Consider the following 24,839-nt stretch of genomic DNA (forward strand, 5'->3'; position numbering starts at 1 on the left):
GTTTTAAAAATGCTTTGAAAATCCCACCCTTTGTCACCCGATTTTAATCCTGCTCATCTATATGGTAACAAACCCTTAGATATGATTCAAGTATAAACTATGAAAATTTGTAAAAATGCTCACAGCTGCATGACTCTTAAGGTTTTGTTCCCTCTTGATTAAATATTTGGGGGTTTTGCTTAGCATTCATTAATGCCAAAAGAGCCTTTGATCTTTCTTCCACTAGGGCGTGGAATCTGCCTCTTGTTAGCCAGTACCGAGGCTAAACAGGTACCGAATTACTTTTGATTACACAGCTAAACCTCTTTAACAGAAGAAAGATATTTTGTTTACTTATCTATATCTGTAATAACAGTCAGGTGTATCAGAAACTTGTGGAGAGACTATGCAATGAGAGCCTTAACCTACTAAATCAAAATTGGATGCTTTTTTTGTTTTTCAAGGTATAAACTTTTTACAGAGCATGGTCAATACAGCCTCTTAAGGTAGAAGGCTAGGCATTCTGAATAAAGAACTCCATAGTCAAGGGAGAGCCACTAATTTACTATGAGCATAAAACAATACAAGAAAACAACTAATAGGAAGTATTTCCTGCCTTTGTGGAGCCACAGATGTGAGCTGGAAGGCTCTGAGTCAAGCTCTATAGAAACAAGCTCTTTCTCAAGTGCTATAGATAGGAAATGCCTCTTTTTAATGGCTGGTTTAATAAGAGAAGGGGAAAAATAGAGAAAAGAGCAGAAAAATATAGAAATGGAACAGGAAAGAAAGGAGAGTGAGAAGGAGCAAGAAACCAGACCCAGGACCTGATCTGATTACCTTTACAGTTTTGCTCTGCATTTGCTCTTCAGCATGAATTTGGCACAGCAGAAAGTGATGGGCTTTGCACACAATGAAGTGCTATAGTGCTCTGTGTTGCAATGCATATGCCCCTTTGCTTCGACCTTACTTTCTGTGCTAAGGCCTTAGTCTCTCTCTGGCCCAATTCTTACATTTAAAATTGGGATGACAGTGCTGTTCATCTTCACTGGAGGGAGACAGGGGGAATCACATTCATTAAAGGATGTGAGGATCCTATTACTATGGTAATGGAGACCATATAAATACATAGAAGAAAGAGAAAAGCTATTATATGGTAAGAAGTTGGCCATTCTAATTGTATTAAATGGTAGACAAAACTAGATGGGGTTTCAGACCCATTTTTAACTTGTTATACTATGGAAATAAGGTTTGTATATTCACAGTGTTTGTCTGTTCCCTTCTTATATTTCTGTTCACCCTATGAGCTGATTCCCACTAAACTTAAAAGAAGGGTGGAGATCTGACGAACTTAAATTCCCACATGTTTCAGGAGTTCAGCAGTGAAGGCTCTGCTATAACACACTCAGTTCAGGCAGCCTGGTGGCACAGGCATATCTCATAGCCTAGCAGTACATGCATACCGCTTGGTTAACCAGTGCACATGTAGATTCATGCCTGTCAAAGCTTTTTCCATTTCTTGCTCATCCAGGAGGGCAGACAAAGGTGGCTGGGGAATGCGGGAGAAAGCTGTTGTGGGGAATCATAAAGGCAATGAGAGAAAATAGAGTGTATTATGGAAAAGGATTTAAGGCATGGCTTGGTTAGGCAGTGGGAGGATCACTGGAGGTATTGCAAGGGTTGAAGTTGTTTTTACCTAGACATATTGTCCCTGGTGGTGGAGGAAGGCAATATGGAGACAGACATAGGGCTTGCTTTTTGTTCATTCTGGAAAAAAGGGGAAAACACAAGACAGAAAATGAAGTTTTGGGGTTTTGGTTTTGCCTTTTTTTTTTTTCCCTATGAGAACATTAACTTCAGAAGAAAATAATCATGAAGGATAACAAAAAAATAAGTCAGGGACAGATATTGTAGATCTCTACAGTAATTTGATAATTTATCTGTACTTTTCAATATTCAACAGATTCCAAGCTCTTATTAAGTCTAAAGTCAGCATTGTTACCAAAGAGCAGCTGTTACAATGTAAACACACCTGCTTCTGTGTTAGCCGCGCCATGGTCTAAATTAAAGAATTAGAAGCAGCAAACCCACAAAAATGGAGACATGGCCATTTTTTGTCCCTTTCACCTAAGTTACACATGAACTTCAAAGTGTAATTAAAACAATTTAAATACTAATATGATTAAGCATGTGATTTAATTTCATTTTTTCCTTTAGTTAAAATGAGGTTATTAATGCAAAGAACTTCTATTAATTCAACCTGACTTAAAATCAGAAAAAGTTAAAAAATCCTAGAGTTCCCATAATGCAGCCTATGAACTCTCAAGCTTTGCTTTTGAGATAGCTCTCTTTATGCAGTTCTGCTGGAGACAGGGTAGTTACAACTGTTTACAGGTAAAATATGTTTCTGTTTGTGAGAGACAACTGCAAGCCAGCAAACCATAAGTACACTGAAGACAAATGTATTTGAACCCTACCTCCTCCTGCTGCCCAGGGAGAGAAGCTGCACGTCTGGGTTATGCCCGAGAGGAGGGAGATTAGGTTTCTGCATGTGTCTGGAGAGGAGGGCAGTCCGGAGATGGAGCCAGATGGTAAATGGCAGAGGCTCAAAATGGCTGTGTTTGTATGAATTGTTTAATGGGCTTTTGATCCTTACTGGAAAACATTGCTTTAAACTGTTTTGATTAATCTGTTTCCTAAATCATTCTAATAATAGTCAGCAAGTTACATATTAAGTTATGTGTGATATCCCTGCCAAAAAGTCCTTGCTGTCATGCAAAACCAGGTATTTCACACATGCAGCCTGGGTGAAAGAATAAGCGAATGGACTGTTCTGAGAGCAAAGGTTCAAAAGGTTTTCTGTTCTTAACACTGTAGAGTACTTGGAAGGTAATTAATGACTTATGCACTCTGATACAGGAAGTCTGAGTCCCCAGGGGGATTAATCTTTGCTTTTCTGACAATACCCTGAAACTGGGGCAGGGCTATTCTCTCCTTGCAAAATATTCTGAAAGTACTGAGCGCCTGTCCAGTCCATCCCATTTCAAATATGAATCAGATGCTTTTCAGATACATGAGCTCTAAGGATTAAATGTTCCTTTGTCCAAAATAATTTAGCACAGAGAAGTGATACCAATGGAGACATACGTCTCTTTCCAACCCTCCCTGCATTGCTTGTCAGCATTTTCACATAGGTTGCCTGCAACACTCAACAGTTACGATGCCAGGAATGATTAATATTTGGGTTTATTTATTCTTGTATTGTTTGTGCTACATAGAGGCTTACTGTGTCACAGACAGAATAAATGAAATCAGCCTGTATGGGATGATTAGCCTATACAATTAAAGCCACTCAAGAAGCTGAGATCATCCATTCTGACACAGCCACTCTGTCTCACACACACGCACTTACACAGAGAAAAGGATCTTTAGCTTACCAGGGAACAAAGCTTAGTATCACATCCAGCAGGCCCCATTCAAAATCCAAGGAGAGGATGCTATCTAAATTCCTGAGAGTTTCGAGCTAGCTTGTTGGATGCTATGGATGCAAAAAGCCCTTTGATGATACAGTCACTTGATTGAGGGGAAGGGAACAACAGCTCTTGAGTTACTTGCAAGTTCTTCAAACAAGGCTTTCTTTTTTTTTTTTTTGCCTCCGCATACTGTTAGCCCGTGGTTCCGTGTCCTGTTAGAACAGATTGAAGAAATTCTCATTCCTGCTTATTCTTGGCTCCTTTATTCTTTTCTTCTTAATTCATGTTTTATTATGGTTGTGTCCCAAAGTGGAACTGTGACATTTTCTGGTTTAAAAATAGTAACTGAGGAAAAAGTAGAGGCAAGGTTCGTTTTTTGTTGGTTTTGCTTTCAAAACTGATACAAGGTCTGGTATAGAGCACAACCATCCAAACACTGAATCAGCAAAATGGAACAGATGGTAATCTGTGAAGAACATGCAGAAATGAGCGGCTGTTAGAAGGGAAACCAGGAATCTCTTTTGCTGGACTTGTGGCCAGTGGAATAGTAATACAGACTCATGCATGGCCTTATCCTGCCGTGTTTGCGAATTGTCCCATTTAGGCTACTTTGGTACCCTAGAATTTTTAGCTAACAATTTTAAGAGTTGTTTCAATGGGCCATTACCATTGTTACCTTCTGCTACGGTGAGTAGCTGTGAACAATACACCAATAACTAAGGAGCAAAAATGCTAAGGAAATAAAAAGGTTGGGGATAGGGGTTGTAGAAGGGCAAGTAAGGAAGTAGGTGACCTCTGAAAAAATAAAGGAGAGTAGGGTCATTATGGATCAGAAATAAAGTGAGTAAACAGAATAGTTTTCATCCAAATTTTAGACACATTCACCTTCCCCTTTCTCTATACAGTTACAGATATATGGATATAGATATATTTAGCTCTCCTGCTACCATTCATATTGTAGCAATTTCAGCTCTGGCTCAAGACATCTGTGTGCTCACATAGACCAAAAAGACTGTCCCTGCCCTAAATAACTTTTTCTGACTAGTACAATATGATATTAGTAGGGCTTTGCAGCTACAAGAATCAGCTGTAAAAGGATGTTAAATCTAGGCCACTGCAAAAGAATCTAGTGAAATAAGGGGAGGGATGGAAAAGGAAGGAAAGAAAGTGAAACAGTAAAGATTAAAACCAGGAAAATATGTCCCACTTTTGAGGGTTTTTTTTCCGTGTACTCCATTCAGAAAAGGGCACAGGTGAAGATGAAAGCGAAATACTATAAATCACATCACAAAAAATGGCAACACGACAATGTGAAAAAGCCCAGCCAAATGCAGCGATACTGGGTGATGTCAACACTCTGGACATAAGTGTTCATTTAAGCAGTGTATAATTAAAGGCAGAATTTGTCCTACCTGACAGAGGGAATAAAGTGAGCATACCAAAACCTGCTGTCCTACACACAGATAGAAGGACAAAACAAAATTTGGCACCAACAGTCTCTGATGTTTGAAAATTACTGGAAGTGTAATGGTAAGAGCAAATGTTAAGGAACATCTAAACAATTTGTCTGAGGGGTGTGCAATGCATTACCATCATGCAATGGTAGGTAATCCAAGCATGCTTTGAAACTAATTACAGATCTGTTGTTTTGATTTGAGCACTAAAAAGTCTCATGGAAAAGTCCAAGTACAAATTTTAGAGGGATGCAAACATTTTGCTTGCACAGCTGGGTCAGGTAAAGCAATGTATTGGCTAATGTATATTTTTCTAGGTTAGAACACATTCAAGGAGATAGTATAATATACAGTGGTAACAATATGAATCGTCTAAGGGATTAGGAAGATAATTAGGACAAGACTGAAACACTCACTGCCAGATGACATGCCTGCCCAGGACCCAGTCCTTCACAAGCTGTTATGACAGTGTAATGCAGGTCTCCACCTGGTGGATCACGGTTTGGCACAGTCACACTGTAGTAATAGTACCACCCCATGGGCTGCAGTGGAGTTTTCCCTGTCACTGATCTGAGTTGCTGAATTCTCACATCGCAGAAGAGGCTATCATCTGAATCAGTCATTGCATATGGCTGTAAAATAAAAATATGCATTATTTTTCTAGCTCAGATCCAGCTCCTGTCTGCTGGGAAAACTCAGTGCAGCTTAATTAAGCGAGTGGGGTGGTATCAGTAAGGAACTGAACTTCTGATAACTTAGTTGAAGCTGAATATTTATATTCACCAGATTTTACCGGTACGTCAGTAAGAACTGGAGTTTCCAGGTGACCTAAAGGAGAGCTTGTTGGCCCAGGAGCACATCCATATTTTTCCTCCAGCTGTATCTAATACTCTAATGCTATTAGATACTACCTCTTCCCACGAACCAGGTCTCCCCACACACTGTGAGGACACTGCAGAGCACTATTGCTTTTGCATCGAGTGCAAGCAGATGCTGGTGTAAGTTATTAACTGTCACTTTCAATTCAACCTGACAAGAATGAGTTAATGGAGGAGCTCCATTACAATGGCAGACAGGAAAATAAAAGCCACACTGAATCTACTTCTCTTGTCTCCCTTGTTTTCAAAGACAGTGCTACTGGCATAACACAGAATGCCCTGTTCATTCATTTGCTGATAATGCTTCTCCCTTTGGGGGTGAGACACAGCTACTTCATGGATATAGAGTAACTTATTCAACCACAAAGAGAAACCTCTTCCTTCCTTTAAACTGTTCTCAGACTACGAAAGCAGCTACTGATGCTGACCTACATATTGCTGGCTACTTTTCTCACTAATAGCAATTGAAAAATGGAGATAACAATCTTGTTTTTTTCAAGTGTGTAAGATCTTATTGCTTTCATTCTTGTTTCTGTAATATTTGCCAACTAAAACTAAGGGATATGTTATACTGCGTGAGTCTACACCAGAGAATTTTAGAAAACGCTTGACCTGGGAGTATGATCTCTGTATTTATAGTTATAAATACAAATTAGCGGGCTTTATAAACCAGAGAGAGAGCAAAGGACGAAGCTGGTCTTCAGTTTCACCAGTGGAAATGTAGAATTCTTGCATTCAGACCAAGGAGTTCACTATGAAAAGGAATAACTAAGAGAAGGCATTTCTTTACTAGTTAAGCTTGGATAAATTCAGAGGGTATTGTCATTTCGCTGTGCTGATTTTAAATCACATAGACCCATGTCAGATGATAAGCATGGTCCTCTCTGACAACTTTGGAAAGCTCAGTCATGGGTTGTACTGTAAAGTATTTGAGGAGCGGCTGCATCTAAGACCCCTGTCCTGCAAAGGTGCCTGCTTATATTATTCATTTAAGATTTAAATAGTTCTTCGAGAGACTTGGGAGAAATTCTGTGCGTGTTTGAAGTTGAGTATATGTGTAAGAACTTGAAACTCTGTGTGTGTCTATTAGTTGTCACACGCATGTTTTTCTTCTGCACCTGTGGGATTTTGTGTTGTAAAGTGAGGGATTAGACAGTCAACATTTCTGCAGATACTTATATTAAACTATAGTTGCAGTATGGCAAATGGCATAGCGATATAGTGCAACAATGAGTAGTTCTTGTTCTGGAAGTTTTCTTTGTGCCTCTTACTCTAAATTTTTCTTTTTAAAGCTGATTTCTTCAATGGCAGCTACTTTCACAAAAGTGCTAGTGAAATGTTGGGAGTACACATTTGGGCACTACACATGATCAAATACAACACATTTCCTCATCTTCATGCTCTGTGTCCTGCATGTTGTAAGAATAGTTGCCAATCCCAAATGTTCCTCCATTGCTACAATGTGGGAGCACCTTGACACCAGCTTTTTTCTGATACCTAACAGATCAAGAAAAATCCTCATAAGTTCACCATCCTCTGACTTTTTTCTTGGTACCATCCTGTATTTTTAGCTGACATCCATAAAGATAATGTATTTATGTCTTTAAGCCTTTCTGCTAATCTTTGTGAAGAAGTTACACCCATGCACAACATCTGCTGAGCCATTAAGTCAGCATCATGCACAGTGTTACAAGTACCACCTACACCAGTTGCTGCAGGTGGTTCTTAAATTTCAAAGACTGTCTGACAGGACTTCTTAGCAGCTGCCCTTCAACTTCCAGCTAAAACTCATTTTCATCTTGCAGTTCATTCTGAGACTCAGCCCACTGAAGGTTTTTTACTGGGGCGATGTGCATTCAAAAACCTGAAAATGCATGAATTCTTTTGAAAGTAGCAACACCCCTCATCCCCTTTAGAAGTAAGTACATATAGATTCAAAGCTATGTGCTTTTTAAACTCTCTTTAGTCCCATATTTTCCTTCCAAGTTGCCCTTGATTTTGCCTCTTTGTTGCTGATTCCTCCCCTCTCCCTTTAGTACTGTCCCTGATTTATATGTCAGTGCTGAGTGCATCTGATCAAAACATGGCAAAGTTGCTGGTTCAGCACTCGCAGCAGGGGATGGGAGAAATGAGCTATGTCTAATCCTACTTTGTAATCACTGTCACAATGCTGTGACGCTGCCAGTTGGCAAGTAGGAGCAACAGTGGAATTTGGAGGAGATAATGACAGGTGCTCATAGCGCATCTGAGACAGCACGTGCTGGAAAACAAGTTTTTTAACTAACCTGCTTAGACTTCAAAATAAAAAGCACATTCATTTCAAACAACCACCTACCATTAAAGAGTGTGCAAGATATTGCGTGTGGCAGGAAAACTGAGCAGGCTCCAGAGCAATGTCTAGGGATGTGATTGTACTAAATTATATCTATATTCAGTTCTGCTTAGAATGAAGTAGCTCTAAGAAGCTCAACTAGGTAGGGTGGTGGTTTTTTTTTAACTTCAGCCTAAGAAAATTTTGTGGGAGGAGTCACTTTGGAAAGGTGGGAAAGCCTTTACCCTCAGGTTGCCTCAGTAAGAAGCTCCCGCTGTGATACTTGAAAGCCCAATAGACATGTCTGAATTTATAATACACTCTTGAAGTATTCATTCATAATCCTGTAGGGATTTTCAAAGCCACAAAGAGGATGTATTTCTTTTAACCAGCTACGGGGAAAATATTAGTTCCTGCTGTAATAAACAAATAGTCTGGTTTGGTGCAAGAGAAAAAATTTGAAGAGTCAGACCAAAGAAAGGGGAACAGTTCTGACACTCTTGGAAGCTTCTGTTTTTCTAAATGTGTGATACTCCATGAACTACTTCTATTTTCTCCTCATTCTTTACTCCGTGAAACTTCACTGTTATAACCTGGTACTCCACCAGTGTAAATCAAAGTCACTGTATTTATACCAGGTAAAATCTTTAGCCAGATTACTGTATAATCAAAAGAAAGGGAATACTAAGCTATAAAAAAAAAATGGGAGGGGGAGGGCTGTTTTTCCCTTGAATCATTTGTCCCCCCAATCGCCAGGCATGTCACGAGAGGATATGTGGCATTGCACCTCTGCATCATGCAGCCACTTCTCTCTGCTTCCACAGCTTTGTATAGGCTTATGCATGCAAAGTAATTATGGTCAGCAAACACAGGCCTCCAAGACGATGGGCCAAAATGATGACAAGTAGAGGCTGGGAGCAGCAGAGTCCTTATGCAGTGGGATTGTGTTGCCATAAGATTACAACCGAGTTTGTGTTGCTGAAAAAAAAGTGTAGCCATTTCTAATCACTCCATCAATTCCTAGCCCGTGTCAGCAAAACACTCCTGCAGACTTTTACCTGTTCTGTAGCATGCTTGGACAAGCCCTAATATACATCATGGATGTTGGAATTTAAGTAGTATATATCCTTTGTGCTTCATGTGCCCGTTAAGTGAATTTGGTAAATGAGCACAGCCCCTTGCTAGAATTAATGTGGCTGCAAACTCTATGCTGCTACTGCTGAAATTGCCTGTTTATACTCAGTGGGACTTTACCCTTCTGACTGTTGGTCCCATGCCTTCAACAACTCACACCATCCATCCATCATTCTGAAAGAAGGGGCCTGTCCCTTTCATATTTATTTTGATTTCTTTGTGAATGATGTGATTTGCTTTTAGAAATAGAGGAGGACCCAAGTTTAAATTTGTTCTTATACTTCTCTTATTTATCTTTTATAGATAATTTCCTATACTTCTTAACCTATACTTTTGATAAGGCATGACAGCTGCTTAAGTTTAGCCAGCCATAGCAACCCAGGATAGGAAATGAGAAAGAACAGTTTATATAAGTGAAGCTACAAGTAAGCTTTGAGCAGGCATAGCGTAACTTCATCCATTTTGATTAAGAGAATGCAAAAAGATTCACTCAGAAGATAGTGCACAGCACCTCTGTTCCTACTGAAAGTGCCAACAAATCCTCTGATGACCATATGTGTTCAGGACCAAGTTGAACTTGTTATGTCCCCACATTTCCTGTAGCACAAGTTGGTTTTGCTAGAAGTCTGTTAATCCAGTATGGAGTCAATCCAGCTTTGTTAAGCTTGTGAAATCAGAACCCAAGGTGGAACAGATGTAGATCATATTTGCCCACATCAGAGATCCTTCACAAGATACCTATCTAAGAGAAAATACTGGAGAGAGAATTAACCTACTTGAATAACTAGTGGTTTTTAACTGCTCTGAATTACGAAAGGTTTCCCTGAAGAAGGGAACTCAAGTTTCCCTGGATGACCATGCTTTAATTATACATCAGTACAGGGACAACATTCTCACTGTTGGGTTGTAATTTTACATTCTGTCAGGCGTAATGAATTAACATGCGCTGCTGCCCAGTGTGAGGGCTTACAAACAAATATATTGTAGTCACCAAAATAAATGTGACATTATAAAAGCTTGGGGCGGCAGAGGGGAAATTGGTGGGCTAAGCTGAGCACTAAGACTCCTTATCAACAGAGGACAAGGTTTGTTAAATTGACAGTAAATAAAAAAGCACCCAGAAACCCAGGTAAACAGCTGAACTGCAGACTGCAATGTAAGCACTTCAAATTCACCAAGGCAAATTCACTTTGCCAGCTGAACCTCCCATCGCCCAATCTTCTCTTACCTTATTTAGAAGCTGAGTAACAGCAGGGTCTTATCTTGGGAAGTCACTCTCAGCTCAGCTGGGGAACAGTATACTGGAAGCAGCATTTTCCTTTATAAATACATTAATTGGAGTCCATTTTTTTCCCTCTGCATGTGCATAACTTGCAACACTAATGGGAGCTATGCAGGCTTGTCAGTTTGCTGGAAACATCCTTTCTTTGGGTCAGTGCAAGCTCAGCTGTCTTTCATTATGTAGGCATTCATCAACTTTAAACAATACATATTTCTCCTTGAAAATCATTTTCTTACTTCTCCTATAGTAATACAGGGAGTGAGATGAAACCTGGTATGTCAGGTCCCGATTCAAAACATCACTGCTGGTTGTTACAAAAGACAGAACAAGGCACTTGGCTGTTGAGTGATACTCATATTTGCAGCACTGAACTTTGTGAGAATGGTCAATGAGGAAACTAAGACTTAGGTTTGGAGATATTAGAGATTAGTAGATATTGTTCATACTGCAGTCCATTTGTAGTAACTTTATAAACTAATGTATTCATACTTAATCCTGGATTTTACAGTATATTTGGACCACTAGCAGGTTGTAAGGTTACATGAAAATACATATACAGGAAAACTACAGCAAAACGTGCTGGCATTCATTCTGCTGCAGATTTTACTTCCAAGCCCCATTGAAAGAGAAGTTGGTCATTATGTATCAAGCCAAGCCTGCATATGTCAACCTAGCTTTATTTTAGGAGATACAGAGACATTTTACAGATGTGAATTGCACCCTGAGAACAGAAGTTGGCCTGGTTTTCTACTCTTTATAAACTGGCACCTTTCCTGAAATCCCAGACATTTAAACTGTTCCTTAACTGCCTAGAGTGGAAAAGTTAACAGTAAACTGCCCTTGTTTGTGAGCAAGTTCAATTTTCATGCAAGTTTCATGTAATAATTTTCCATCGTAGTGAACTGAAGACCACATTTAAAGGCCTTAATATGAATTCTGCTATTAAATCTTCAGTAGGAATTCTTTTTTTCTCTCTCCTTTAAACTCCTTTGGATTAAAATAATTACTTTTGTTTAATATGTGATCAGAGACTCACCTGACCTGTCTCTGCAAGAGATTTGACAATGCCCAGGTCAGTATTTTCCCTAGTAAGAAAGCTCTTTGTACAGCTCACCCTGGGAAGCTGCTGAAAAGCCCGTGCTTCAGCTAATAACCAGATTAGTTTTCCCATTTGTCAATTACTACTTCCGTGGTGCTTGAATGGTGGAGGAAATTACTGCAAGCAGAAAATGAGCAAAGCAGAAAGGACGGGCACTTCAAAAGACAAAGATTTTCTCTGTCACAATTATATTGCAGCTGCCATGAGTTGATCAGACCCCATTGATAATGTTGGGAAATATCGTTTGGGGATGTCAGAGACAGATTATAAAGTTAAGTGAAGGCAAACTGGAATCCTGACTTCAATTTGAAAGAAAAAACCCTGTCTTTAGATGCATACATGTGGCAGACACAGCTGTAGATAAAAGCTGCAGATATGCCTCCAGGAGTGTAACTTAGTCTGTAGATTCAAAGGCTTGCATCGTAGGCAGAGCTGGTGTTGCAACCTATTATTAAAGGTGACCAACATTAGCCTTAATATGATCCTGTGCTAAGAAATCTGATAAGATTTACTTTGAAACATTCTGGAGACTTTATACTTTGGAGTGAGGACTTCAAATTTGGCAGGAGGCTGTTCCTTGCAGTGTGTATAGGCTTTTCGCTTTTTCTTTGAAAACTCACATTAAGTTATCGAAGATAAAAGCACCGGAGCTATTGCAGTTCACACACATGCAGCAGAAACTTGCTGGAGTTTATCATCCAAAGCCTCTAGAGATTTATGAGCAGTATGAATAACTGAATCTCTCACCGAGTCTGCGTTTGATTGACCCATCCTTTCACCTGCTCCATCCCTGAGGCTGCTGGACAAAGAGAATACTGAAAACCAGAGGAGGAAGTAGGCGCAGAGTGTCAGGAGAGAGCAGAAGTGTCAAGGTGAGAGGGAGACACGAAGACCCTGGCGAATTTTAATTGCATAAAGATCTTGATAACACTGGAATTATCAGGATAAGGAGACTGGCACTTGGAATCAATGGGACCAAGAATTAAAGAATTCATGGAGAATTTAAAGTGTGTTTAATCATAAGCTTGCAGAAAGAGGGAAGATGGTTTCTTAGTTAAGGAAGCTGTCCTGTGGAACTGAATTAAACTGCAGAATGTAATGCCAGTGCAAACATTTAAATCATATTTTTCAGAAAAGGTAATTAATTTATGTTGTCCCCAGTCCACATCGAAACAGAGACTCTTAAGTCTGATTTGCAGAAGTGCAGAGCAACTTATACTTTATAATATAAACTACTCTGAAAAAAATCAGGCCTTCCATGTCTCAAAGCTTGAATTAATTAATACTTCCAGACTTAATATCTCTGTGTGGTTCTCCATCTGTTAAAAAGGGTAAGATCCTCTCATCTCAACAATGTATTGTAAAAATAATTCATCCCATGTATTGAATGACAAAGATCATAGGAAAAAATAAGATATGCCAGGAAAAATAGTAACAACTGCTATTAATGGTGCAGTGAGGGCTCTATAAAAGCCCCTTTTCATTCAGTAGTGATGCTGCTACTTTGCTGTTTGATCCTGTTGTAATAGAAGAGAACACACCTGCAGACACACCCCGATGTGTAGTGTTGGAGGCAGTACTGCTGGTTCCTGCTGTACTACTTTCACGTCTTCTATCTACTATTGCTCAAGATTGGGGTAGCCATTGCTGTAGCAATGGTCCACAATACTGTGTCATCATTTCAGAGAGACTGCATAACTGGATCAAAATATGCTGATAATGAGACTTCATTATTTGTTAGGAAACCACAGAAATGAATGACTTAAAGACTTGACAAGTCCCCTTGGGTTTCCAGCTTCATTCCTGAGCCAGAGAGAGATTCTTCGTTCACCCATCTTCAGGAAATGCTGTGATATCTCCTTTATTGGCTGAGTTTCTTCATGCCTTCGGAAGCATTATGCTCTCAAAAACAATCTCCCTGTCCTCTTCCAACTCCCAAATATTTGAAAATCTGGAAGTAGAACTCTGAAACAGAAAAGAAAGAAATTTATTAGGACAGGCATTGTAAATGTGAGAGTCATGGCCTAAGGGGGATGACTATAATTAAGTGTCACAGAGTTATGAGCAGCCTGCCATAGCCATCCTCATGGGAAAGAAGGCTTGGTGGTCATAGCAAAAAAAGCTTTAGAGCCACAGCATTAGGGAAAAGCTAACCCACAGGTAAAACAGACATCATATGGGTGAAAGAGAGCACCAACCTTAAAAAGGGCTTTGTTTTTAAGATATTTGCCTAGTAATTTTCTTTTCCTGCTTATTTTGTATTATCAGCTCTTATTACTTTCTAACGCCTTTTCTAAAACCTTTGAAAAAAACAGTCAACACATTCTGGCTGTGTTTCTTTTGAAAGAGTTTTGCTTCAGGATTATGAGATGCCTTCTTACACTCATTTAAAGAACAGCTTGTAACATGTGCATGTCTAAGTTTGCAAATACGATTGTGTGTGAGTCATCATGGCAGTACTCCAGCACAAGGGGAGACTATCTCAAGTGATAAAACCAACAAAAGGGTAAATGTCAGGGATTGCTGACACTTCATGCACAGATTGGTTTATATTCCTTGTGGCTAGAATCCACCATTAAGTTGCAGGGCATGAATCAAGGGTGACTGTGGAGGGCCAGACAGTACTGAATCTGACTGTGATTTAAATGAGACATCCATGGTCTATCAGTCTTTATGCTATTTCTTTATGCTAAGGTGAATTTCAGTCTCCTCGGCATAACGTGGAAATTACATTTTGGACTAACTGCTCCTGTCCTTTTCTGATTTCCAGGTGTTCACTGTCAGATTAATGTTAGAGGTAGGTTGCAGGTTAGGTCTTGTATACATGTGATTTTGTATCACAGTATGGTGATTTGAAAGTTTGAAACTATTATGAAGTAGTTTTACAGATTAAGGTATCCATATCACATCTATGACTCCTGTAAGTTTAGTGATAAGTGTAAGGTACTTTATACTGAGATAGCTCTGCTATGCTAAGAAGGCGGGCATACCAGTAAGCCAAAAAAAGCCCCCGAACTCATAGTTAAAATAACTCCCCAGTAGATCTAAACCACTATTTACAGTAGGCTTTATGCTTAGCCATGCAGAAAAAGATGTTCCACAAATTGTTAATGTTTCGTTTGATAAAAGAACAAGAGCATAAGTGCTGACTCGTTCTGAGTTTTGGCTTCTGCTACCCTTTCTGTCTTGCCCCTAATGAACATTTAATTGGTTAAAGCTATGTTTATCCCTACGGTGAGCTGGCAAGCCCAGATAACTGTCTATATTCTTAGATGATATAAATAGGCATGGTTCCACTGAGTTTAAGGGAGAAATGCTGATTTACCCAGCTGAAAGCTTGGCCTGTTACATTTCATGTTTTTATTTATTCTTTTGCCATATGGAACTGTATCTTCCAACTGTATGCAGATGCTTCCTAACCATAAGCTTTAGGATGGCAGATCGAATCTAACTAACGTACCTTCTTCCATCCTGCAATATTGTAGAAGACAGAAGGGAAGAGGATTTCTTCTAGTTAGATATTTTCTTGTAATCTTGTGACAATGGGAAATCCCTACAGTTGCAAGTGTGATCTCTATGTCTATGTCTGTAAACTTCTAGGGAATAGACGAGAGAGCAGTAAATGCTGTTCAAAAATAAATACTATAATTCTTGGGGATTGTATATCATTAGAACTAGTTGTATATTGAACACAGCTTTTTCTGGCAGCACTTTACATGATCTCTTAACACCCAGGTAATTGCATGCTTCCTGCCAACCACACAGTCTTTTGGGAGAGAATTTTTAGGGTTGCCAAGTTATATCCAAAAGTCTCTGCGTGCATTGAATAAAACTGGAAATAACTGACTTGGTTGCAAATACATGTGGATGCATGCGCGCAGAATTTGATTCTCGTTTGATTTTTCCCCTCCAGACTTTTCAGTTTCCCATTGAAAAAAAATTTGTCCATATCAAATGGACAAGAAGCAATGTCTGTTACTCTTCTTTTCCTTTACACAGGTATGAATAATAACATCATGCCTGCCCAAGTAGATGAGCGGCAGGTTTTTGCAGTAGTGGCAGAGAGATAGTAACAGACTCTGCCATGGGAGAAAACCAAGGTGCTTTAACTTAATACACATGGAGAAAAAATCCAAGGAAAGGATTCCTGGTGAATGGGAACCCAACGCTTTTTGGAGGGGCAATAGGCATTTAGAAGGCTATTACTATCATGTATGCAGGAGGATTTTCGCTACTGTATCAGGATCGAAAATACTGAAATACTCCTAGGTGTTTGGGGAAAGGTACAGAAAGGCTGCCCCATGCTGAGCAGGGGCCTTTTGTACTTTGTGACTGTCAGACCTGATGGAATGGAAGCCACTGAACAGCTCTGTAGTAGCTGAGGCAATGATTCTTGTTGACTGTTTTCCTGTTGCTGCAAAGATAGGAAGAGTCACACTGTGCCTGACATCTAAGGAGATTCCACAAGCAATTCGCCTGAGTCAGCAGGCCCTTTGCTGCTGCCTGCAGATAGAAGACATGAGCCAGAATTTGGCTATCTACAGTACACCTCTTGGGGGGCACGTGATGTAAGGAGCCTGCATCGTGCCTAGAAAAGGGACCAGCTTTTATTATACAGTTTAAATACCTTATAAATATATATAATATAGTGTAGTTGTTTTCAGTCCTTCCTTGACTAATCCTCTCTCTAGCTGCCTTAAGTTAACACCTCTTTATTTCAGAAATTGGCTTTTTTAGATTTATACTCCCCTAATTGGCTTTTTCACCCTCTGAACCTTTTCTGCTTCCTCCTTCATGCAACCCAGCCCCTTTCAGCACCTAATCTCCTCTTTTCACACTTCGATTCCACCATTCTCTTTTTCCTTCTTTTTATTTCCTCCCGAAATGAGCTCGTACTCTTCTGCTATAACCCCTGAGGCTCTGGTGTTAAAAATCTCTGACTTATGTTGTGGTGTTAAAAATTTCTGACTTTCCCTGACTTTCATTATCTGACACTTGCAAAATAGGCTCTGATCTTACAAACATGTATGGACATGCCAAGCTTAAATTTGAGTGCAATGAGACTTGTGCCTGTGTTGCCAGCTTTTACGGTTTAATCATGAGTTGCAGGATATTTATGTTTCTGTTTCTGAAAGCCCAAATATAAAGAGTTAGAAAGGTTCTGCTCCACCTAGGAAAAAAAAAAAAGGAGAGAAGAAATAACTTGCTATTCTTCTAGTTGTAGAAGCAGATGGCAAGTGTAAATCATATAAACCCGAGAGTCAGGGGTAAAATAAAAATAACTCAGTTGTCAATATATATCTATTTTATATCTCTTCATTGTAATCTCATCATTTTATTGAAGCTGATACAAATTTTGAATACCTGCAGTTGTCAATGGATCTCATCATTTTATTGAAGCTGATTGATACAAATTTTGAATACCTGCAGTTGTCAATGCTGAGCATGCAGCTAAACATATTTGCAATTATTTGCACTCACTTATTAAGTTATCACTGGCTTTTTCTAAACAAAACCCAAGTAAGTCAGAAAGATGGATTACCCATACAGTAACAGAACAATGCTATGCCCAGTGTGTACAAAAGATTCAAAGAAAGGAAAACAGAGCCAAAGCTGTGCTGTTGTAAAGGGATATTTTAGGAACATCTGGTCTCTACTGGAAGAAGCATTTCTCCAAAAATGGAAAAAAAATCAAACAAAAAAGTAAAATCTTTACATGTATTCAAAAGCAAAACTTTAACGAACAGGCTTTGATCTGCAAATGTAATTAGCATTAGAATTAGAGATGGAATGGAGATTTGTCTAAAAGCATTAATTCAAATCCCACGCCTGATTTTTTCTTATCACTGCTGTAATTCTAACAGTGCCTGTGGCAGATTCAGAAATCAGAAGAAAGGGACAAGGGCAGTAGGTCTCCCACTAGCAAAAAAAAAGGGGGGGGGAGAGAGAGAAAAAAAGTGTAAGATGGAATTAATCTACAATATCCCCAACCCAACTCTGTTTTCAATGTATGAATTATTTATCTTCCAATCTCAAAACGCCAATATATCTGTATGCACCATTACTTTGATCTCATGCCGCTACCCAGCACTGCAATGCCTAAAATAAGATGGCTGTGGAAAACTATGAGCTTCAGGTATATTTAATTTTTATAATAGACCCAAACATCAACTACAGGTTGCTTTTGAAAAGTCTGGAATAACCTATTTTCTTGAAGCTATTCCTGCTTTTACCCTTCTGTCATTGTGTGTGTGTACATTAGGCTGCAACGTGCCTACAGTTACACCTGGGTAAGCCTTATTGAATTACTTCAGATTGCAGTTACAGTAACAGAGTTTGGCCTGTTTGTTTGGCGGAACACGAACTGAGGTAGAAAGGTTAAAATTGTCTCCTTTGTAATGTGTGGTCCTTTGTATTAAGATAGCTAATCGGTGTTTGAAGGGATGTTTGAATTTAGGATTAACCTCTTTCCCGAGTCCCATGAGCATCAGAGCATACATATGTTCAGACAAAGCTTTTTGTTTAGTCAACAGTAGTACCTTCTATGCCTTTTTCAATGGGGAAGAGAAGGCAGCGATGTGCTTTGATTCCTATATCATAGGGCCTCCCAGTTTATTCACGTTTCTAAATATGCTTCTTTCTCAATACTCGCAATAAATCTATAAAAACTTTAAAACCTGTGGCATCCATTAAATATTACAGATTGTATTCAGTGAAACTAGGTGGCTAGGACACTGCTTCCAGGCAGAAGTCAAAGTTCATATTCAGACACCTTTCCAACTCCTTTCCAGCCAATTCTTTTTCTAAATCATGCTCTCTTTAAAAGCAGAAGTAAACACATGATGATTACCCACTTACCAGAGGGATTTGACCAAGCATTTATAGTTTTCAAGTCAATATTTTTATTGTTATTTCTACTATTAAAATTACATTTTTGCTTGATCGTGTTACAGTTTTTACCTTTTTTTTTTTTTTTTCATTTCCTAAGAAAGAAAATAACTTTAGCAGGAACAAAGGCTGAGAGGCTGAGCAAAAGGCAGCCATAAGAGTCTTATCAAAGCCCCAACAGAGTGGGAATAATTATTCACACTCTGTTGGGGGTTCTAGAAAGACCATCTGAGGGAAAGGATCACTCAGTCTTTTCAACATGTGAAATTAAAGAAAACCACTAGAAATTCAGTACAGGGTTGGGAGGGGGAAGTAAAACAGGGGCAGCTGAGAAAAAGATGTGGCTTCTCCTCTCACACTTCATTCACACCATTAGCTGACCACTGGCCGAGCAGGCTGTGCTGGACAGTGCTCACAGCCATAGTTTCATAACAAATCTCTGTTAATAACTTTAATGAAAGGGTAATAGCTGAAAACATGACTGTATTATAAGCCACATTTAACTGTTGTGTTCTGTTCACTGTCTCCCACTGGTGTGCTAGTTGTTTATTCTGCATATGTAGAAAAATATCTAAGCTTTAACTAATCAACCTAATTTTTCAATTTCAAACTGACACCTTTGTGCTATCTCCCACACTGGCCCTCATTCTTGAGAGAGGCATCTCTTAAATATTCATGGTACAGAGTTACATTACACCACTGAAAACTTCCACTTTTAACTATCTGGCTGCTGGTTTTTGAAGATCACAACCTGTCATAATGATTAATATTGTTTCATTATTTTTATGGACTCTCCCATCTGTCTGTATCCATTTCTTATTTCAAATGGCAGCTCTCTCAGACAAAGTCCCTCATTTTCTTACATTTTGCATAAGACCTTGCTCCATGGAATCCTGATGACACAGCCTCAGCACTACAGTAATGCAAAAGACAATAATCCAAATAGACTGAGATTTGTCAGACCATCGTGTTCACTGTGTCCCTAGGAGTTAGACAAGTAATTTTATACCCGTTACACAAATGGGAAACTGAGGCAAGGAAGTGTGAAATGGCTTACCCAGGTCACACAAGATGTCTGGGCAGAGTAGGAATTTGCATATAGCTTTTACAAGTCCGGGGCTAATATATTGACCACTCTGTCAACTTTGTTTTTACTACAGAAAAGAAAAATTAAAGCCATTCAAAATCTGTAATTAGGCTTGAAATTTAAAATGCTAACAAGAACTGAGTCAGCTCTAGTCTTTTGTAAAGCAGGGTCTACCTAACTAACTGAAGATAGCCTTTGGCATATCAGAGCCCTGCTCAAACAATTCAGGAGTGTTTCTTCTCCTAAATCACCTCTCTGAAGTTCACCTCAGGGTAAAGGAACAAAATGCCACATTGGGCAAAGCCTGTGATTTTTTGTGAGCACTCCCGCAGCGTGGCATGCTGAAGAGCCACTAGTGCCTGTAGCTAACTTCCATTCTGTCAGTGGCCCTGCAACGAGAGATGTGGTTGCAGCAACATATCAAAATGATTATTGAAATGATTTGGTTTATGATCTTCTGAAGAAAACTGCTTGTACAGGCTGGGCTGAATGTTCCACAGCAGCCATTCAAACAGCTCCTCGTTTGCTAGCTCAGCATATTACTTCATTCAGTGTTATGTTTAGGGATTATTAATGAGGGGCTCGTAAGGCTTGCTTTATTTTAATGTATGATTCAAGTCAACACTGGCAGGATTAAAATCTCCATTTGGAATGAAAACCTGTTATCAGTTCTTACGTGCTTGGGAGTAGGTTTTTACAGTAGCTTTGCATTTGGCATCGCAGTTGGCTTTGCACTAGAGATTAGGCTGATTACTGCTCAGATGGCACTCACCTGCAACTGCAACCACACTGAATGCTAGTCTTACTCAATACCGTTCCTTCTGACTGAAGCAGCCTTTGTATCAGCACATATAAAATTAAAGGTGATCTCTCTGTCCTTTGGGTCTGCATTATGAAGCTGCTTCTTGAGTATTTTAAACAAAAGACACTAGACAGTTTTCTGGCCTGGGTATTCAGACATTTGTTGAGAAGCAAGCTAAGGCATTTGGAGTTGACCATGTTAATAAAATGCAGATTAACTCAAAAGATAAAGTACTGTCCAGGTCTCTGAGTCACTGCTTCGTCTCTGACCAGCTTCTGGAGATAAAGAATACAATTCATTCTTAAGAAATAACAGGACTTCATCTCCCCAGAGTGCCTTGGGAGCTCTGCCACAGAGCTAAAACGTTTTTCCAAAATGTTGGCATCTTGTTGCCAAGTGAAAAGCCCTTTTTCATCTCCTTTTCAAAATCCCTGGGAATGGGTATAATTTGCATTCATCAGACCATTTCTGATAGCCCTATGGCTGCAGTCTGTCTGCCCTTTAATAAAACGGCAGGTTATTGAACTGCCATACCTGGAATCCCTGGCCAGTAACAACTGAGCGCTTCTGCCTCTGGGGACTGAGCCGTACAGACAGCCCGTTGATCTTAGGCCTGGGACTTCTGTGGGCTGGCAGCTATGGAGGAGGGTTTATTAGGTAAGGTAGAATACTAAGCTCAAGATTTATTTTATATAGGGGAAAAAAAAAGTTCCCAGTCTGAATTCATAAAAAAGAAGTCAGACCAGAGCCTGAAAACAGTCCTACACTCACCAAAAAGATGAACTACGTGATGTAATCAAGTTACACACACGTCTAAATTTTGCAATCCTAAGAACAAACAGAATCTAAACTGTTCACTGATTTGTGCCTCATGTTACACAATATTTTACTACTTTGTTATATGCATTATGCTAGTGCCTAGCTTGTAGAGCATTCATAGTGCTTGCCAAGGTAGTGACAAACGGTAGGGGACAAAGCAAAACCAGGGATCTGGGGTGTGATTGCTAGAGGTAGAGGTTGGAGGCAGAACCAGAGCCAGAGCCCAGTGCACCTAAATGTCAACAGGCTAGTGCCTTTTCCACTGTATGGGCTAAATCTTGTTGGGTTTGTGTTAGTAAAATTGCAGATCCCCAGCACAAAATTTTACCCGCAGGGCTAGCTGAGCTGTGTTATAAATGTGCTGTATACCAAGGGAAAAGTATTCTCTGGTGTCAAAAAATTGTTGGTGTTGCTTTGATTATTTTTTAGAAAAAATACTTTCAAAGTGAAAAGAGGATTTTTTTTTTTTTTTTTAATCTTAAAGGGGAAAAAAGCAGCAGGGAGTTTCTTTCCTTAGTCTATATGCCCTTTAAAATCCAGCACAGAATACCCTATTAATTTATTTTCTCTTTCCCAGCATCACGTTTCGAAAAATACCCGTCATATTGCAGATCTGTAGCTGACATTATTAGACCCAATGCAATGATGGAGGAATTATGAACATTTTTTCCCCCATTCTCCCCAGTAGCAGCGACTGGTGACCACATGGCAAAAGCCCTGCTGATTTTTCCTCCGAAGCGAACTAAAGCAGATAAGGTCTGTCTCTCTCCACTGATACACAACGTAGGGATGTGCCGCTGTTATAACCCCTGTGCCACAGTTATTGTTAGCAGGTCAAAGCACTGAATATCAATAGACTAATTCCTTCACCCCTCCAACCCGTTCTCTGACTGGAATGTAAACTTCTATTGCACAGCTTTCACCTTTGGCCCTCACCATCTTCATGGCTCCACACTTCAAAGAATTCTGCTCATGTAGAAAATGCCTTATTGAAGGAATGGTCATAGCTGCACAATTATTTCAAAAAAACTCGACATTGTATTTCAGCTGGGGACAGGAGAACTGGCGAAAGTCTGAATCACTTTCAAGATTCAGATCTAAATCCTGAGGTTTAGAAATATGAAAGTCAAAACTACAATAGTCCAAACACACAGAGCCTATTCTTTGCACCTTGAAATGTGGGAAATTAAAGAGCTGCTCTCAGTTTGACTACTCACCTTTCCATTTTCTGAGGCACCCAACAAAGTTCCCTGTGCTAATGAATACAGGTTTTGATTGTTGGATTACACAGATTATTTTCTGTCATCTTCCAGTCCTTTAAACAATTGCTTCCTTTGAAATCCCTTATGCAAGAAGCATATGACCTTACAACACTCCTATTTCTCTTTTGTATTTAACATCACAGTCCTCTCTGTGGTTATATACAATATGGGGAATGCTATAGGTCAGGGCTATGAGGTGGTAGCTAAAAACGCAGAGTGCTCAACTATTGAAGCTGATACAAAATACACAGAAGAAAAGAGGGCTACATGGAAAATGATTTAAAGGTAAACATTATTTCTTATATCAATTTTTTTTAGTGTTCCAAAACCCAAGGAACAGGTGATTGTACACAGGACAGGATATAAATCTAGGGACAATAAAAAATTAAATGAGACATAAACTCAATTGCTGAAACAATCTGAAATTAAAACTTGTTTGAAGTGTGGTCAAGAACATCCATACTGGTTGGAATTAATACCATTCCTGCCCCCCCAATCTTTCTCTCTTCCTCTCCTTCTCTGTGTTTTCTCTGTTCCCCCACACGTTCTCCTGCTAGTGCACTAATACCACTCTCTCATGAATTTTCCACAAACCTTTTCCCTTAACCAGCCTTTCTCTCCCAGCATACTTCCCTCTTCCTCACTGGTATCCAGGTGGTCCTCCAGCTCTCATACCTTTGCTCCAGGTGTTATGTCCTACAAGGGAGGCCAGATTGCCCAAGACGAAACAACGGAGGTACAGCTGAGCCTAGCAAACAAGTAGCTTGTCCCTGAATCTAGTGCTAAATCTCATGCTAAAAATGCTTTGCTTTTCCACATCTTCCATTTTAGCACAGTATTGCACTTCACAAATAGAATTATCTGTTTTCCAATATCTTTAGGGAACAGATAGGCAACATTCAGAGAAACTGAGGCATTACTGTTAAGCACCAAGAAACATTAGGTACCAGTTAAGAGATGAGAAGTATTTTCAATTCCCTGTGAAGCCACAAACATGATTCAAATACATGGAAACTGTCATGTACATCGGGCCGTACCTTCTGAAGGTGAATTTTTTTGTGAATGCTTATTACAAGATTTGTTGTGCAGTACAATTCCTAGATTGGGATTTAAATGCAGGAAAATGCTGTGGGCACAACAGGCTTGAAATAATAACCTTGAACCTAACTCTGTCTAACTCAGCATTTATAATTTTTATTGGCAGAGGCTTGTAGAAAGGAACCAGAAATCATAATTCAGCAAATTCCTTCTGTCACTGCTCAACTTTCCATCCTCGTAGTAAATTATTCACCTCAGCAATGACTCAGTTAGCAAAAGATTAAAGGATTCTGGCACCCTTGCTGTTATTGGTTAGCATTATGAAGAGTCCTGTTGAATGCTACAAAAAACATTCAAGGTAGTACAAGACTATATGAAGAAAGGTATCAGTATTTGCGCTCACAGTTACAGTACAAAAAATCCTTGAAAACTCATTTGACAGGCAACTCACAGATTTATGTCCCAGTGGGAGCTGTGGAGCTTTATCGGCTCTACAGTGACCCACAGCCAGATTCCAGGCACTGGAAAACCATACCCGATCCTCGAATTTCTCAGCCCAATAGCTTAGAAGGGGTCCTATAAAAACAATCTCAGTAATCTCACTGATATCTTACCATTTTCAGTTTCTGTACAGGTAAATATAAATATCTGTCATTTTACAGTGATGCCTGTGTATTCCACGCCATTGCTTTAACTTTTGGCTCTATAGTCTGAGGTAGTTTACGTTGTAATGATGTTAGCAATGCTTCTGTGCCCTGCCATGACAGCAGTTTTTTAATTGTTTCCCAAGGTTTATTGATAAGCGCCACCTCTTTAGTAGATGGCAGTGTTTTACTTACAGGTGCAAAGTTATCTATAAAATGCAAAAAATTTCCCCTTCTCACATCAATACAAAGGCAGCAAAAAAAGAAACTTCAGTACAATCAGCCATGTGCAAGTCTCCTACTAAATACACAAACCCCATGAAACTACAATTATTAAACTAAATGTATCTGACTCCATGAGCCTTTCATGAACCTAGTTCCAATTTAAACTGACAGTTGTCTGCATGGAAACTTTCAGGAATAAATCCTTTTTTCTTTGTAGTTAACAAGTCCTGGAAAAATATGCCTGAAACCAATATTCTATCATTGGACTTGAATCTGCAAAATTCAACAGGTGAAACTTCTTATCTGGGCTTTTTATTTGTTTGGCTTTTTTTCAGCTGTCCTGTAGAGTTCTGTAAATGGTATAGAACCCTGTTGAACAGCTTACAAAGTCCGTATACTACAGAAGTATTTTATCATTAGGTTTTTCAATAAGATTTTAAGCTAAAATGGTTGCTCAGTAATGAGCT

This window comes from Egretta garzetta, unplaced genomic scaffold, assembly GCF_000687185.1.
Source record: "Egretta garzetta isolate BGI_Z169 unplaced genomic scaffold, ASM68718v1 scaffold25, whole genome shotgun sequence".
Classification (NCBI taxonomy): domain Eukaryota; kingdom Metazoa; phylum Chordata; class Aves; order Pelecaniformes; family Ardeidae; genus Egretta; species Egretta garzetta.